The following is an 18,499-nucleotide window of genomic DNA, read 5'->3' on the forward strand; positions in this document are numbered from 1 at the left end:
GAAAGGAAAGGAAAGGAAAGGAAAGGAAAGGAAAGGAAAGGAAAGGAAAGGAAAGGAATCAATAATTGATAAAACTCTCATCCTTTCTTTTCTGGTTTTCACACCCTTCACTGGAGCCCTGCACGTTCTGAGGAATCTGGTCACTGGGGTAGAGTGGAGGAGATGAGCACTTGGCCTTGACAAACAGCTTTTTCCCAAGCCTGTTCACTTAGAATAGATTTGGTTGTATCTGTTTTATGAGCCAGAGTTCCTGGAAGATTGCATTTGAAGAAAGCAGTCTTTTACTAAGAAGAGGCTTGAAACGACACCTCTAGAAGCGTTGGAATCTGAGTGGGAAAATATCTTTTCTTCCCTTTAAATTCACTCTTGTAATGACTGTATTTATCAATGAAAATCAATTTTATGCATGCACTATTTCATTCTAAAAATATTTTGAAGCAGCTCATTTATTTCTACTTGCAATTTCAGTTATCTGAATTAATCTGCTCTACTAAATTATAAACACATTAATGATAGGTATCTTCCATGCTGAATAAGACAATGAAATGCAACCTCTGGAAACCCAGTGAATAATTTCAGTTTCATAAACTCAGATTTTAGACTTGGACGCTTTGATTTCAGGTCACTATACACATTTTGATCATATAACATTATTAAAAATAATGTGTTAGATCACCTGAGGTCAGGAGTTCGAGACCAGCCTGACCAACATAGCGAAATCCTGTCTCTACTAAAAATACAAAAATCAGCCAGCATGGTGGCGGCTGCCTGTAATCCCAGCTACTCTGGAGGCCGAGGCAGGAGAATCACTTGTATCCAGGAGGTGGAGGTTGCAGTGACCTGAGATCATGCCACTAGCCTCCAGCCTGGGCAACAAAGTGAGACTTTGTCTCAAAAATAACAATGATAAAATAATAATAATAATAATAATAAATTTGTTAATACATGCATAGGAAATACCATATATAAACATTGCTTATGTCTTGCAGGTGGGATTACAGAGATTTTTTGCTTTATTAGCAGTGGTGCATGACTGTATGAGTTTGAAAATGTTATTTTTGAAAACGTTAAGAATTTGAATGTGGTGGATATTCACTCCTCAGTTCCCCAGGAAGAGTGGACAGGGAGTCTTTACACGGTTTTGGTTCTTCTTGTCCCTTTGTATTTCCCAATATATACTTAATAATAAAAGAAAAACTTCAGCCAAGGAGTTTAATTGAGCAATGAATGATTTTGAATCTGGCAGCCTTCTGAGCCAGAGCAGGCTCTGAGTCTCCAGTGCAGCCATGCACGTGGTGGAAGAAGATTTATGGACAAAAATGGCAAGTGACATACAGAAAACGGAAGTGGGGTACAGAAAACGGAAGTGATGCACAGAAAATGGAAGTGAGGTACAGAAACAGCTAGATGAGTTACCGGTTGGCGTTTGCCTTACTGGATCCTGGCGGGAACAGTTGGCTATATTTGATTGGCCAAAACTCGGTGATTGGCACAAGTGTCTATCTCCCTAGATTTAAACAGGTATGGAAAATGGTATATCCCATAAGAGTGGGAGAACACTGCTCAGGGAAAGCACTCTGTGGAGGGAGGGCAGAGATGAGACCTCTAAGCAGATGGCTGTGAGAGGTAGAACTCAAGGCTTCAGGATTCTCAACTTCAGGCTGGGCATGGTGGCTCACACCTGTAGCCCTAGCACTTGGGGAGGCCAAGGCAGGAGGATTACTTGAGTCTGGAGTTCAAGACCATTCTGAACAACATAGTGGAAGACCTGATCTCTACATGAATTAAAAAAGAAAAAAATTGGGCATGGTAATGCATGCCTGTAGTCAAGGTGGGAGGGCTGCTTGAGTCTAGGAGTTCGAGGCTATAGTAAGAATCACGATTGCACTGCTGCACCACAGCCCGAGTGACAGAACAAGACCCTCTCTCAACAACAACCAAAAAAAAAGAAAAGATTCCCAGTTTCAGAAAGATTCCCTGCTTTATTAGAGATTTGGGAGCAGAAATCTAAGGGAGTTTTTAAAAGGTCAGTGGTGACCATGGTAACATTGATCCTCATTTCATTTCCTAGGGGTGGTGAAAACAGCGCATTCTGGAGCATCCTTGGAAAGGATCCCGATAGCATTGGAAAAATCATTCCTCACCAATACAGTGGAATGGAAGCTGAAATCCAGGATTAAGTTCACAGAGAAATATTTTTCACACAGCTGGGTTTTTGGCCTGTGAATCACACTTTTGCTATCCTATAGTAGGCAGGGCGAGACGTGCTGTAGATCCATGTCACGAGGTTCCAGTCACAGCACACCAAAGCACACTTAACGACAACAACAAACAACAAAAAAGCATGTTTTGTGGATGGGTCAACACTTGTCAGATTAGGGGACCCTGTCCTCACTGATGTCACTTGATCCCGTTAATTACCAAGTCCCGAGAAAGAGACACAGGTAAAAGTAAGCTCTGTATCCTTGGGCCATGTGATGTTGACAGATAATTTCCAGATTATCTGTAGTTGAACACAGAGTTCACAAGCTTTCCCCATGACTCAGAAAATTATAACTGCCTGAAGAATTTTTAGAAGACTCTAAGTGAGGAGACAGTCCTCTGGGACTGAGCAAAACATAGAAAACCATGCTGGATTTTCCAAATGTGGGATGTGATTTAGATAAGCTTCCACCCTTGATATGCTTTACAAAAATAGCCTTTATCATATTGTTATTTATTATTTCACTCAACACGTAGTAAGTATTTACTAAGGACCACTCACTATTTTAGGCACTGACACTACCACAGGCCCGGACAGAGATACCTGATTGGAAACAGTCCTGCAACCCGAGGAGGTGTCTAAAAATGTAGGGAGATTTCCTTGCTTGCAGAATGACTGGGAGTCTCTACTGACATTAATGGTCAGGTGTTAAGTGATGGTAAAGTGTGATGCAATGTATGGAATGCTTCTGCAAACAAAGAATACCAATAGCACCTGCATAGGTCAGTATTTGTGAAAGAACACAGAAACTATTTATAATGGAAAACGACTTACTACAGCAAAATAGGCATGTTCAAAAACATTTTCTCTGCTGGAGCACTTTTAGATTTGCTGTTCTTTAGAGGTTTATGAAGATGCTTCTGATATCCTTGCCAGGAACGGCAGGAACCCACCAACAGTCACAGCTGCTTTCACAAGAAAATGCCCTGAGGCCACCAAAAAACCTCAATTCATCTCAGCAGCCAGGAAAACTTAATGCCTTCTGAACTTCTGCCTTCCAGATCAAACCCAGAACCTTGCTGACGGTTATTCTGGGAAATGCAGTTCCCAGGTTCCTGGTCCTGCAATACAGAGGAATAGGATAGCTTGGAGATTCTTAGACTCCGTCATCTCTAGTTACAAAGGTTTTTTGACACACCGTTGGGGTTCAGTACACCTTGGATTAGCCCGTGGAATTTGCATCTCTAACTAGTTAGTCTACAGGTGATGCTCAAGCTGTGGTCCATACTTCAAGGACATCTGCTTAGAAGGGAAATTAATGATGTCTGCAAATATCCAATTTGTCACAGCCAGATAAGGCCATGGTGTTCATCCTGAGTGCAATGAGGGACCATTGGAGAGTTTTTTAAGCAGAGGAATGATGTGATCTGACTTCCATTTTAAAGGATCACCTGGGCTTCCAGGGAAAGAATAAAAATAGCCATGCCAGGCAAGAGGTCATTGTGGGAAAAAAAAAAAAAAGTTCATGGTGGAAACTTAGGAAAATACAGAATAAAAAGACAAATATCAAAAAACCTGCTTATAATCTCACCATTCAAAACCAACCATGATTAATATTTAGATATATTTCCTTTCTGTGTGTTCATTGAGATTATCGTTTACACAACGTAAAACATCATTTTCTCCACTTTGATATATCATGCCACTGAGAATTCTATGTCATGGAATAGTCTTCTGCAACTCTAAGAGGAAGCTGGTTGGTGGAGGGCATGCATGAGCTGTCACTGAGTAGAAGGGCCTATTAATGAATGTGCTTCCTGAGATGCCGGTCTCCTCCGTTCCTTTTCCTAACACACCTAGCTCATTCAACAAAAAAATACTTTAAGCAGAATTCCAAGTCCTTGACTTAGCAAGTGCTTTTGAATGACAAAGCCCTACTTTTTAAGTCACCGAGTCAGCAAGGGAGGAGCTTGGGCAAGGATCCTTGAGATCTCAAATCCAGGGTTCTTAAGATCACAGGTATAGACAGTTAGCTGTCAAAGAATGGTCTCACAGGATTTTTCCACATGTATCTGATATGGTTTGGGTTTGTGTCCCTGCCTGAGTCTCATGTCAAATTGGAGGAGGGGCCTAGACGGAGGTGATTGGATCATGGGGCAGATTACCACCTTGCTGGTCTTTGTGACAGTGAATTCCCAGGAGATCTGATTGTTTCAAAGTGTGTGGCATTTTCCCGGACCGCCGACTCTCTCTTGCTGCCATGTGAAGCAGGCCTTGCTTCCCTTCCTTTCCACCATGACTGTAAGTTTCCTGTGGTCTCATGTTTTCTGTTAAGCCTGAGGAACTGTGAGTCAATTAAGCATCTTTTCTTCATAAATTGCCCAGTTTCAGGTAGTTCTTTACAGTAGTGAAGAGACTAATACAATATTCTTGTTACTTTTATTTTTTAAAAGTACAGTTTTTTTTTTCTCCCAGAAACTTGCTTTAAAAGCATGATTTGCCCCTGTAGATGTTGTAAAGGATAGATTGGTATTCTAGCAAAGGGTGTGTTGGGCTAATGTGGATACCTGTACTGGATAAAACATAACAAAATAACTTTAAAAATACGTAACTGAACAGGAAAGAAAGTTATTGAAAGCCCCCAAACAAAGAGAGACATGAAGGCCTGGGTTCTCAGCAGGAGCTGCTGCAGGGAGAGGATATCACATTATCATAGCCACACAGAAAGAATGTGCCCCAGAGAATGCACAGTTAAAGGAGTGAAAAGCAAAAGTAACACTGTCCGTGTAAAGAACCATGGCGAGCTGTCTTCCTCCCAAGAAGGGCATCAACAGGTGTTTGCCCACCACACTGGGGAAGCTGACATCGCACTGGACTCCCCGGTCGGCATAAAAGTCACGCACGAGAACCCAGGTCAGGCACAGATACACTGTGTAAATGTGTCCCTTTTATGGTTGGAGAAACATAAAGAGTGGAAATATTTTTCTCTGGAAAGAAGGATAAGAAAATAAGAAACTACAGAGTTGGAATTAAGAACCCCAGAGTGCATTTAAATAAGGCATAAATGTATCACTCTCCCAATGAAAGTAGAGGCCCCAAAGTCAATTTCCTTAAAGGGCTGGACAGATAATGTTGTGAATATTTGGGAAGGATAGATATGTCAGTAGATTGTACTGTGACCTCTGAGAAATACAATCAACACATGTTGAAATTGTACTTCCCCAAATATTATGAAGTAGGTATTCTGGAAAACACCTCCGAAAAGAAACTTTAAAATACCAGAAAAAAAATGCAATCAATATTTAAATACTTAGTTGAACATTTAGTTGAAGGACCTCATTTTAGGTAAGTAGGGAAGCATTTAGGTAAAGCAAGGGCGAATGCAGCGAAACCCTGGAATTGCTAGCTGACACCAGAAAGTTTATGTTTTGGGTTCCAATGTGTGAGGGATAAAAGGCAGGGCTTCAGGTCAGCATGTGATAGGGAGTTGGGACTGAGATTTCCTCATACATAAGAATCTTGAAATGCTATAACCTTAATGAAAGAATAGGTTAGGAAAAAAATCTATATATTGTCAACAGGAAGAACACTTTCCTTTCTCAGCATCAGATCTGAGTGAAAAAAAAAAAAAAAAAAAACCTTATGTAATTCTAAGCATGCCCCTATTAAGAGTCTGTAATTTCCTGACAATCCATGAAATCCCAAGGAAAGAATTAACACGATGGCCCAGGATTAATACCACTCTTAGTTGTATGTTAGAAGCCAGTAATTTCTGGAATAATGGTCCCTCCGCGAAGGCTTCCCGGAGGACTTACTCGACTTGGGTCAGTCAAATAGGTTGGAAATGGCACTCTTCCATTTAAAGCTTTCTAGACATTCCTGATCCATAACAGTAAGTTACTGAGCTAAAATGTTTTTAATGTCGTTTCAGCTTGTGTTTGTCTGATTTCGCTTGTGCCACAAATCTAAAATTTTTGCAAGCTAACATCAAGCCATCTCCAAGTCATTGGAAAACAAACAGTAAGAGAACTTTGTCGATGTCTCTTGTTTTCCTGTAATGTTACAACTATATTAGTGCTCGATACCTTGAAATTAACATGATGGAAGCACGAAAAAAGATTATTTAGCTAATTTCAAACAAAATAAAAAGCTCCCATTCTCATCAGTCAAAATCTTACCCTACTCAGAAGATGATCAAAACCAAAACTAAAGAAGTAGGGGCTGAGTCATCATTAAATTTTACTTGAAACATGTTATGTAAGCAGTCTTGTTCTCAACCATGCAGAAAAGAGAAACAAACATTCTGTGGAGGCTGATTTGAATGGAACAGAACAAAGCTCACGCCTGTCAGTCACTGATCCTTGCCAAGCTGTGGGAACCGTACCTGTTAAGCGATCGAAGTCCTCAGTGGTAGAATTTCTTTTGCTTCATTTTCACCAAAGCTTTACAAGCAGAAAATGTTTCCATTTGGATAAAAGTTTCCATTAGTACTGACTAATTTTAATTTTAGGTTCTTTGAAAACCCACATCTAATTGTCTAAGGCATTTCTGGCCTACTAACAGTAGGCAAACTGTGAATATTTGTAGGCAAAAGTGAAAATTTTTCTCTGGACAGAAGCATAAGAAAATAAACTGTAAAGCTGGATTTAAGAAACCCAGAATACATTTAAATAAGACATAAATGTATTACTTAATAAATATTTGATGAGTAGATTAAGAAAAATAAGCTCATGATGATTATGTAATTACCACTGTACTTAAAGGGAAGTCATTTGGGTCCCAAAACTAACTGTAAGGCAAAGGTGAGCTGAGAGCAAGCAAAAGGAAACAGAATTTAAAAAAATAAGAAACACACAAAATTCAAGTCATTTATTCAAACTTAAGTGAAGTAATCAGGACAGGGGTTGCAATTGTTGCTGTCTGTTGCAGAAAAAAGCTAGAACATAATTCTTCATTAATTGCTTTCAACTGAACAGGTCAATCGCTCCCTTGATTCATTATTTAAAAAAACAAAAACCTTAACAATTTATTCCTGCTGGTGTGCAAAGGCACAGCACCCACGTCATTCTCTAAGCTCTCGTTAGGTCGAGAATGAAGTCAGGGCTAAGGCTTATTAGGGCTTTGGGGTAACCGTGAGTGTTCAGGGCACTAACAGTGGGAACTGCTTTTCTCCACACTAATACAATATTCCAAGAAGATTTGCTAAGTTTCATTGAGTCTAACTGAGCTAAGTTGAACTGAATTGAATTCAATCTAAATGAATCAATTGCAGGTCATACTGTTGAGTTTTAAACCCAATTTTTTTTTTTCCTGAAAGAGTCCTTCAGACCCATCCTTCAGCAGAGGCTGAGAATATCTATCTACAATTTCTTTTTGAGAGCAGTTAACGTTTTAAAAGATTTTGTTTAGAAGGGGTTTCCTCAATATCTTTATTATGCGATATTAGCTCTCTTTCATGTCCACTATTTTCCATTGGAACCACAAATAAGAATATTTTTTGCCTGCACTTCTTGTTAACATCTGATTCCATAACTAGACTTCATATGTGTTTTGCTCATCCCTCTGTCCCAGGACTGGTTTAGTGTCTGGCACAGAATAGCTGCTAAATCAATATTTGATGAATGGATTAATTGGTATAAATAACAAGAAAAATAAGATAACTCTAATTATGTAGTTACCATTGCACTTAAAGGAAAAACTTGGACTAAGGGAAATGTTAATTCTTGCGTTTATGCTTCATAAGTATGCTGTAGAAGTTGTTTCTCTCAATACAGCCTTCGCCTGTAAGCTTTTGGTCTGTAGAAGTAGTTGATTTCTTTGAGGTGCTCCATTCATTGTTGACATTGGTACGTACAGAAGGAAATAGCTGATTTGAGAATATGCCAAGGTGTTAGGGCATCAGATACGGGTCTTGGAACAAATGGAACAGAACTGAGTTTGTTTAGCCTTGACAACAAAGTTCGTTCCTGTTAAAGTAGATTTTAGGTATCAATTTCACCATGAAGAAATTGAAGACCAGAGAGGCCAAGGAGCTTGTCCGAAGTTCAAAGGCAGGGCTGATGTGCCGGTGACGCATGTGCTCCACACCGACTGTCCTGCTTTGTCAGCCGTGCCATTACTGGCTGTTAAGATTCAGGTACTGCCATGGACAGCAATAGAGCACATGCAGAAATAGACTACAAAGCTCCTGGTTTTTCTAATATTCTCTATTTGCTATCATTATATTTTGAGTTCAGAAACAGGGATATGACCCAGAATCTCCTTTGTATTCACTCTTTGGTACTCCATAAGGCACTCGTGTCCTCTGAGCGTCAGTTTCTTTGTATGTTACACGAGGACAGCCGTCCCCACTTTGTTATTTTGAGAGTTAAACAAGAAACCTTTGGGAAAGGTAATGGAATTCCTGGCACTCACTAAACCTCATTTGAATCTGGATCTGTTGTGAACCCCATACATTCTCTGGATATTCAAGGTTTGATCCATATGTTCCTGGCATTGCTCTGAAATGCATTCTCACCCTGTGTTCAACATCAGAACAGTTGGGACCTATGCACTAAATTACCTCATTTAGTGTCTCCTGAAGTTCCCTGGTTGGACGGAGCCTCTGCTGCCCACAGTGGTGAGGGCCTGGCACCACACACCTGATTGGCCTCCTGCTCTTCTCCATCCTCCTAGGCTGCTTCCTGGATTCAACACGTAAACTATTTGCATTTAAACTGCTTGTCTCGGGAACTCAAACCACTCAACCTAAAAACAATAATCCCATCAAAAAATGAGCAAAGGTCATGACTAGACATTTTTCAGAGGAAATCATACAAATGACCAACATTGAAAAAAAATGCTCAACATCACTAATCATCAGAAAACTGAAAATTAAAACCACAATGGGATATCATCCTATACCAGTCAGAATGGCTATTAAGGAATAAAAAAATAGTAGATGTTGGAGAAGCTACGGAGAAAAGGGAACGCTTATATATACTGTTGCTGGAGATGTAAATTAGCACAATCTCTATGGAGAACAGCATGGAGATTTCTCAAAGAACTAAACGTAGAAATACCATTGGGTCCAGCAATCCCCGCTATTGGGTATCTACCCAAAAGAAATGGAATCATTTTACCAAAAAGATACTCCCACTCATGTGTTTACCACAACACCACTCACAATAGCAAAGATATGGAAGCAACCTCAGTGTCCATCAAAAGCTGATCAGATAAAGAAAGTGTGATGTTTATATACATACGTAATGGAATACTATTCAGCCATTAAAAAGAAAATACTACCTTTGACAGCAACATGGATGAAACTGGAGGCCATTATCCTCAGTGAAACAACTCAGTCACAGGAAGAAAAATATCACATATTCTCACTATTGTATCTTCATATAAGTGGGAGCTAAATCATGAGTAAATGTGGACAAAGTGTGTAATGATAGCTATTGAGCAGTAGGGGTGGATGACAACTTACTTAATGGGCACAATGTGTATTATTTGAGTGATAGATACACTAAAAGCTCAGCCTATATGCTATGCAGTATACCTATGTAACGAAGTTGCACTTAAGACTACTTGCCTCAGGGTCTGGTTCAGGGGACTCCAATTAAAATAGGGCATATCTCCATATGTGTATTAGTCTGAGTTCTCCAGAACCAATAGTGTGTGTGTGTGTGTGTGTGTGTGTGTGTGTAGATAATATATTATGGAAGTTGGCTGGCCCAATTATGGAGACCTAGAAGTCCCACGATCTGCTGTCTGTAAGCTGCAGAACGAGGAAAGCCATTGCTGTACTTGAGCTTGAGCTTCAAGGCCTGAGAGCCAGGAGAGCCATTGGTCTTGCTCCCAGCTCGAGGCCAAAGGCCTGAGAACCAGCGTGGCTGTTGATGTAAGTCCTGGAGTCTGAAGGCTCCAGAACCAGGAGCCCCAAGGTGAGGGACGGAGAAGATGGGTGTCTCAGCTCCAGAAGAGGCAGAATTTGCCTTTCCTCTGATTGTTCTGTTCCATTCCAGCCCAGAATGCAATGACTAATGTCCACCCACATTGGGGAGGGTGATCTTCTTTACTCAGCCACTAATTTAAATGCTAGTCTCTCCCAGAAGCACCCTCCCCACCCTCCCACCCCCCTCCCCACACAGAAATAATGTGTCAGCAGCTATCGGGGCCTCTGTTAGTGCAGTCAAGCTGACACATGAAGTTCAGCACACAAGGTGTTGCATCCCCACACACTCCCAACAGGTTCAAGCTCCTTCTTTCATAGCAACTCCACAGCTTTCTGTACCCTAGGGTGGCACACTACGTTGGCAGGGCGTATGTTAGAAACCTCTGGTTAGGCCATCTTAGTGTCCCAGTTTGGCCTGTGTCACTGTTTCTGAACATTAATCCAATGGCCATCCATCCTCACAGAAATGGACGCCTGCTCTATGAGTTCCCTTTCTTGGAACTCCAGGGTCTGCTTCCATCTTTCACTCTTTCATTCTTACGGCCTTAGCTGCTGCCTGGAGATGCATGATCACCTGGGATGGAGTTCCTGAAGGTGTCGGGAACCAGGCAGGAGACAACGTGGCAGTAAGATTTCGACAAAATAGAAATCTGCAGTGGTGAGAGGGACTTTCCCAACTTCATTATGATCATGAGAATTTCAAAGAAGAGACATCTGGTTTCTTGAATAATTTACTCAACATTATTTACAAAACATATGTGACCCTAAAAAGTAAAATAAGCCCGGGCACGGTGGCTCACGCCTGTAATCCCAACACTTTGGGAGGCTGAGGCGGGCGGATCACCTGAGGTCAGGGGTTCGAGACCAGCCTGGCCAACATGGTGAAACCCTGCCTCTACTAAAAATACAAAAATCAGCCAGGTGTGATGGCAGGCACCTGTAATCCCAGCTGCTGGGGAGGCTGAGGCAGGAGAATCACTTGAACCCAGGAGGTGGAGGTTGCAGTGAGCTGAGACTGTGCCACTGCACTCCAGCCTGGGCAACAGAGTGAGACTCCATCTCAAAAGAAAAAAAAAAGTAGAATAAAAACCAAATTTACCAATTATGAGAAAGTGATACAATCTTTAGATTAGCACCATTGCCAACGTCAAGACAGTGATACATTCACCTTTCATCCATTCATTTAACAAATTATAATAATTGATATTTACATGCTTGTGGGAATGTTTTGTTTCTTTCTTTTAAACCCATAACTGTGCCAGGTGCCAGGAGATAGGCTCATGAGTTAAAATCAATAGTCCATGGCCAGGCACATTGGCTCATACCTGTAATCCCTACACTTTGGGAGGCCGAGGTGGGAGGATCACGTGAGCCCAGGAGTTCAAGACCAGCCTGAGCCACAGGGTGAGACTTTCTCTATTTAAAAAAAAATTTTTTTTAAGTATTTAAAAATCAGTAGTCCTTGACCTCAGAGAGCATGTAGCCTGGTAGACAGGAGGCAAAAAATCCAATAATTATTTAAGAGAAGGTTATAATCATCATGTGAGATAAACACTTGGAAGAAAATACATCCAGTTTTATGAGATCATAGAAAAGAAACCTTAGGCCAGGCGTGGTGGCTCAAGCCTATAATCCCAGCACTTTCGGAGGCTGAGGCAGGTGGATCACGAGGTCAAGAGATCAAGATCATCCTGGTCAACATGGTGAAACCCCATCTCTACTAAAAATACAAAAATTAGCTGGGCATGGTAGCACACTCCTGTAGTCCCAGCTACTTGGGAGGCTGAGGCAGGAGAACTGCTTGAACCCAGGAGGCGGAGGTTTCAGTGAGCCGAGATTGCGCCATCGCACTCCAGCCTGGGTAACGAGCAAAACTCCATCTCTAAAAAAAAAAAAAGAAAAGAAAAGAAAAGGGAAAAGGAATCTTAATGAGACTAGGGTTTCAGGGCAGGCTTCCTTAAGGAACTCACACGTGTGCTAATATCTGAAAAATGAAGAAGGAGGTGCTGCAAATAAGTGGAAATTAACCAGATGTAATTAGAGATGTAAGGTACTAAAGAGAAGTTCCCAAAAGAGAGCAGATGCTGCCTGCTTTACGGTAGAGGAACATTCATAATGGTGGAGATAAACTGTTTAGCTAACAGCCCACGCCCTTAGAGGAGGCTGCACTGGACTAGAGCCTTCAACAGGGACGGGACCTGCCTGCTCTGCTGCCATTGCTCCTCCAGCTCTCCGGAGGGTGCTCGTCAACCCAGCCCAGCAGCAGTGCAGACAGCCCTTGGGCTGTCCATGGCAACCCCAGGGCTACCAGCTGGTACATCCAAGGTGCCCAGAACAAACTTAACAATTAAAGAAAGCGAATGGAGCCTCCAGAACATACCTTCATACCTTAACATTAGGAGATTGTGCTTTTCCTGTATTTTTCCTGTTTTATATTAGCCAAGGTAGGAACCATCCGGACATGACACAGTGTTTTACCTGACGGGAAAAACTCTCCTTCAGCCTTTCCTTCACAAAGAAACAAACATTCCATAATAAGATCTTAGCTAACTAGGGAGAATTCACCAAGATAAACCAAAGAACATTCCTTCCAAAGTGTATTTCTTTAAAGGTTTTAGTGACAATTTCTTTACAAAGTTCAATATGTGCTAAGACATGGAAAGATACATTCTGCCCAGTATTTACTGCATTCATGAACTCTTAAAGTTCTAAAATGTTGCTTTATTCAAAATCCAAAATTATAACTTGCAGTCTATGGAAAATTCCCAGAATCTAAGCATATGAAGTAAAATTGGCGTGAGGCATATGCTTTTATTTATTTATATTACAAAAAATCAAGTTATCAAGATGTTGGCAAAATAATTTTAACGTCTAATAGAAAAGGCAAAATAAACATGGCTGATATATTACACACACACACACACACACACACACACACACACGCAAAACCTACATTCCTGAAAAATTTTAGTGTGTTTGCAAATGTGTTACCAAATTGAACATGTATACATGGAAAGATAAACAGTTCGAGCGTCAGCAAGCTCCGGGTTCCAGTCCCACTGTGTACACCCGGATTCTGCAGGCATGGCACGGCTGGAAGCCCGCAGGCCTGCCGAGAGGCCGTGGGCACAACGCCACGCCTGAGCGCAGTGTGGCAGTGACTGGCTGGTGGCCCAGCACATGGCCTGGGAATCTATTGTGGTGTCTGACACCATGCAGGTGTCACCACACATGGCATTACCCGGCAGATGGATGAGCTGAATTTACAAATAGCTATAATTGGTTAGCATCAGGGTGAAGATTTAGTATGGTGACGAATCCCCCCAAATAGTGACATAAAAACCTTTACGTGTATTTCTTTCTCAGAAAACCATCCCTAGGTGGTGGGAAGTGCCAGCTGGCAAAGAACACATTCCTCCCATCTCATTAGGACATCCTCTTCTGCCTGATGGGAACCTGGTCAGAGGCGCCTGCATCTCCCAGCTCGGGTGAAGGGAGAGGGTTGAGAAGTGAGCGCTCGGTGTTTTAAGGCCCTGATCCAGAGTGGCAGATGTCACTTCCACTCAAACTCCAGTGGGTGGAACTCAGCCACAAGGCCACCACTGTCTCCATGGAAAGCTCAGAAACGTCACCCTGGAAGGCCAGCCGCAAGTCAAGGACCAGCACAGTGTTTCCAGGGAAATGTGAAGCAGATCTGGTAACTGGCTGTGTCCCCCTCAGACCCCGCCAGTGTCACCTGATACTTGTGAGTGCTCTTTCCCACACACAGGCATATGTGCTGCCCTCCCTGGGGAACCCCGGAGTTCCCTCTGTGTTGCCCCCAGCCCAAGGTCTAGGTTCCCGAGGTATTAGAGGCTCTTTTTTGTTTTTATTTTTATTGTTTTTTTGAGATGGAGTCTCAACTCTGTCACCCAGGCTGAAGTGCAGTGGCACAATCTCGGCTCACTGCAACCTCCACCTCCTGGGTTCAAGCAATTCTCCTGCCTCAGCCTCCCAAGTAGCTGGGATTATAGGCGTCTGCCGCCATGCCCGGCTAATTTTTTTGTATTTTTAGTAAACACAGGGTTTTACCATGTTGGCCAGGCTGGTCTTGAACTCCTGACCTCAGGTGGTCCACCCACCTAAAGTGCTGGGATTATAGGAGTGAGCCACCGCGCCCAGCCTGGAGGGTCTTTTTCATCTGGTCCAGAGGTAGCAGCTTACTGTCCCGTGGCCTCCATCTACAAGGCCAGTTGTCTGTGTCCCTCCCACCCAGGACCACAGTAGTGGAGACAGAACAGCGCATCTGCAGGGAAGACACAGCTGGGGCCAGGGAGGGGCACAGGGCAGATCTCTAATGGTCCCAGCTGGGCAGGAGACGCTCACGCTCCTCTGCTGTGCCCCTGAACGCGTCCTTGCTCACGTCCCCCCGCTGTGGCTGGGTCTGCGCCCCCCAGAATGACTCTTGATCACCATCTCCCGTGACACCCGGCTATGACAGCTGGCTTCACCTTTTGGAGAGGGTCTTCTCTAATGCATTATGTTCACACCCATATCCAAAGTGGAGCTGTGCTAAATACTTGCTTAGGTTTCAAGTAGTCACAGTCATTTGTAAACCAGGTTTAAAAAATTGTGTACGTTTCTTGATGGGTTTATTTTCTTCTACTGATTCCCGGGTTCCAGAAACCACGTGCAGAACTCCATCCTGCATGTCGTCCTTGGCCTGCCTGGCGGCCTGGCTTCCAGGATCCATCCGTCTGTTTATTGTAAAGGCACCACGTTTGAGGCCATGGGAAACAGTGAGTTTCTATGCAGAAGTAACATCCTTAGTCAGGCCTTTCTGGCTTTGCTTAACAGTAGGCCTTTAAGAAAGGCTCTGAAAATCAAGTTACGTATCTCCTGCTGTTGAGAGCACAGAAGCAGGAGGGGTTTCCAGCCCCAGCCCCATCTGCCTTATTCCATCTCTGCTTTAAAATGAGCCAGCTCTTTCTGTGTTTCTCTTGCGATCCCTCCCTAACACAGGGAGGCCGAGCAATGCAGATCCACACTCTGACACCACGGCTCGGGGTTTGGTCGGGACACGTGGTCTGCCTCTCGGGTTATCACAGGGGAGAGTCTTCCAAACATTTCACCAGAGCATAACGAGGCTCGCTAGTTCTCCACCCTGAGACCTGCGTGCCTTCCTCTGCCGCCTCCTGAACGCTACTCAGTCGACAGATTTTGGGTCCTGTTGTGTCAGCATTCGAGGAGCAGGTGCTGGGTCCTGTATCAGCTGCAGGGAAACTAAGCCACCAATATAAAGAGGTACCATGATACCCTGAGTCAAAATAGGGTGACTGTGTGATTCATTGACAGTGAAATTTCAATTGACAGTGAAGGGGAATGCCATTTGTAATGATGCCAAGACAACAGGCATAAAACAAATGGAAACCACGTTCATGCTATTTAAAAAACCAAACGTATTTCGCTCTCATGTAAGTGTACTGAGGTGAGTGGTCTGAATTGGCAGTGTGGCCCTCTCCACGGGGGCCTTCCAGGGAACCAGTTCCTTCCAGCTTTTCCTCCATTATCTGGGGTGTTTTCCCCAGGGTTCAATAGGACCTCAGTATTTTAGAGAGTGACAGGTAGAAAGTATGGAAGCGTGCCTGCCCAAAACTTGAAGGCCAGGACCAGCAGCGGCAAACCTCACTTTATTCTCATTTCATTGGTGAGAACCACTGCACCTGTTCTGTGAGGGTGACTTGGAGATGTGGTGTCTGACTGGGCAGCGAAGGGCCCAGCACCAAGGCTGGTCACTCTGGAGGAGCGGAAGGGAGGATTGGCTGGACATCCAGAGGCCTCCGTCAGAACAGCGATCTTTCTCACGAGGACTTCTTTCCCCATTGTAATCTAAGGATACAATTCCCAGTGTATCCTAAGATGGCATCCACATGTTTGTTAATTTCATTCGCCCATTAAATATCCTGGCTTGGAAGTTTCCAGGGCCTGAAGCTTTAGCCAAACCTTTGACACGTGTGGTCTTCCATCATTCCTTCCATATTCAAGCTTAGTTTTGTATTTCAGTAGCGTACCATCTATTTTTATACAAACTGACCTCCCGTTTTCTGTGAGCATGGACACTGCTCTCAATGATTAATGGTACAGTCTTTATTACTATACTAGGCAGAGATTCCCGACTTCACTTATCAAGGAAAAATCCGTTTTTATCCTTCTCCTTTCCTTCATTTCCTAAACACATGTTCTTATTTTCCCTGATTGTGCACAAGACTTGAGCTACTGTCTTAAGAGCAGTTAGCACCCAAGTATCCTTTGCGGTCTTTTATGGCTTGCAAAACTGTTCCTGAAACTTACCTAACAATAATAATGATTAGACAGTTTTCCTTCCTTTTCAGGAGCGAGCGCAAACACTCTTTCTGTGGCAGAGTCCAGCCCTCCTTCTGCCCAGCGGGGATGGTGGCTGCTCTGACTCTCCCCTTCCCTGGGAATGAATGACTTTGCCACCACTTTTCACTGCTCACATCACTACCTTTGATGCTTAGGGATTTATAATTGAAGCCTTGACAATCTCCCACTGTTAGAGAGGCGTGGTTTGGCAAAACAACCTAGAGGCCGTTTCACTGAAGAAAGATGACTTCTGTGCTCCTCATACACAGAAGGTGCTGTGTCTCAGGGCTTAGTACTCCTCAGTCCTTCAATGCTCCATGTTTCAATTCTACTACTAAGAATATAAGCCCCCCACCCCTGAAAACTTGGCGTAAGTAAGCGCGGCGCGGTCGCCTACGGCGAGCTGCTTCTCCCAGTCGTTGCTCTCCTCTAGGGCACATTATGTAGCCTTGAAGTCGATTAATTCTCCCAGAAAGCCAGCGTAGCATCTTGACTGGGCCACTGCAATAAGCTGAAAGAGTCACTGTGCTTTATAAAGTTCAGGCGTTTGGGAAGAAGACGGCTGGGGGACCCTGTCTCGCTGTGGGATACATCGCTGGGTAAGATAAACATCTTTGCACAAAAACTGCCCCGAGGTGAAAATGTCAATGTATGAACGTATGGTGCAAACATGGGTTTATGAAATGACTAAGTGTGAAGTGAGCAATTAGTGACTGAAGGTGGAGAGGCCCGTTTGACACGCGGATGGCAGTGATGGGGAAGGAGACACTGGGCCATGCGTTTGCGACTCGGCTACACTAGCAGAAGGACGATGGTGCTTTCTCCTTCTTTTCAGACTTTCCTAATACAGTATATAAAAATAAAGCCTTTCATGGGAATTAAAATGAAAGAGTCCTTTCAGAGTTCCAAAAATATTACCCAAACCCTGCCAAGATTAATATGGTCAAAGTTTCCATGAAAAGCATAATTTCATGGGAGTTATATGCCGGTTCAGATGCATACAAAAAACACCTGTTGAGAGCTCCTTTCTGATTGAGAAAAAACAACACCCTCTGAAGGTAAATTTGGTTGATTGAATCACAGCACTTATATTACCACTGGTGTTGCTACTGTAGTTTTGTTCATGTTCAAAGGTTGAAGTTTTGTTTTTTCTAATTTGCCATCAAACATATGATCATGTCTGTTTATAAGGCTTTATCCTTTGCAGGGTTATGTAATGCTTCCTCATGTCTGAGCTGTTTCTTAGGTATTGTATTTTCCCTATTTTTAACAATGAAGAATGTGAAGCACAGAGAAATTAAGTGACTTAAACCAAAATGATAAAGCAAGTAACTGTGAACTCACACTGAGGGCTCCAAGCCTGTTGTTTTTCTGTCTACCGAAATCCCCTACAGCATACCATGATTTTAATGAAACTGGGAGGCATGAAGCAATGCGCTGCATTTAACGCAGTTGTAGCCAGAGACGGCACTTTTTCCCAATGCTGTGCCTTCATCTTTAGAGCCTGTGCGGGCCACTTGCGTGGGAGAGAAAACAAAGGTCCTGGAAACGAGGTCACCTCCAGACGCAGTCTCTGGGTCTGCCCAGGAGAGCTGGAGGCAACGGGTGCTTTTGGGAACTGTGCTGCCTTTGAGAGATAGCATCACTGTAGGCAGCACTGCCATCTCATTAGCACACATTCTGATCTGGCTTTGTGTGAGATTTTCCACTCAGTCCTTGGTTATTGTCCTTTGGTGGAGAGGTCTGGCAAATGATATTCCAGTGACCTCATTCCTCTAAAGCACTGGCTTCAGCCAGAAATTGCTTTCTGCAAAATGGAAATGGCTTGAGGGCAAAGGAAAGAATGAAGAGTGTACCAGTCAGAGAGGCTGCTAGAGGGAACAGAGAAAATATGACTCCAAGAACCGAATTTGTCTTCCTTTTTAAAGATCAATTAACAGGTGGAGTTGTTCCAGGTAGACTGTTTAGGAGAATGATGTACCAAATACAGATGTATT

The sequence above is a fragment of the Cebus imitator genome, unplaced genomic scaffold, assembly GCF_001604975.1.
Source record: "Cebus imitator isolate Cc_AM_T3 unplaced genomic scaffold, Cebus_imitator-1.0 Scaffold365, whole genome shotgun sequence".
Classification (NCBI taxonomy): domain Eukaryota; kingdom Metazoa; phylum Chordata; class Mammalia; order Primates; family Cebidae; genus Cebus; species Cebus imitator.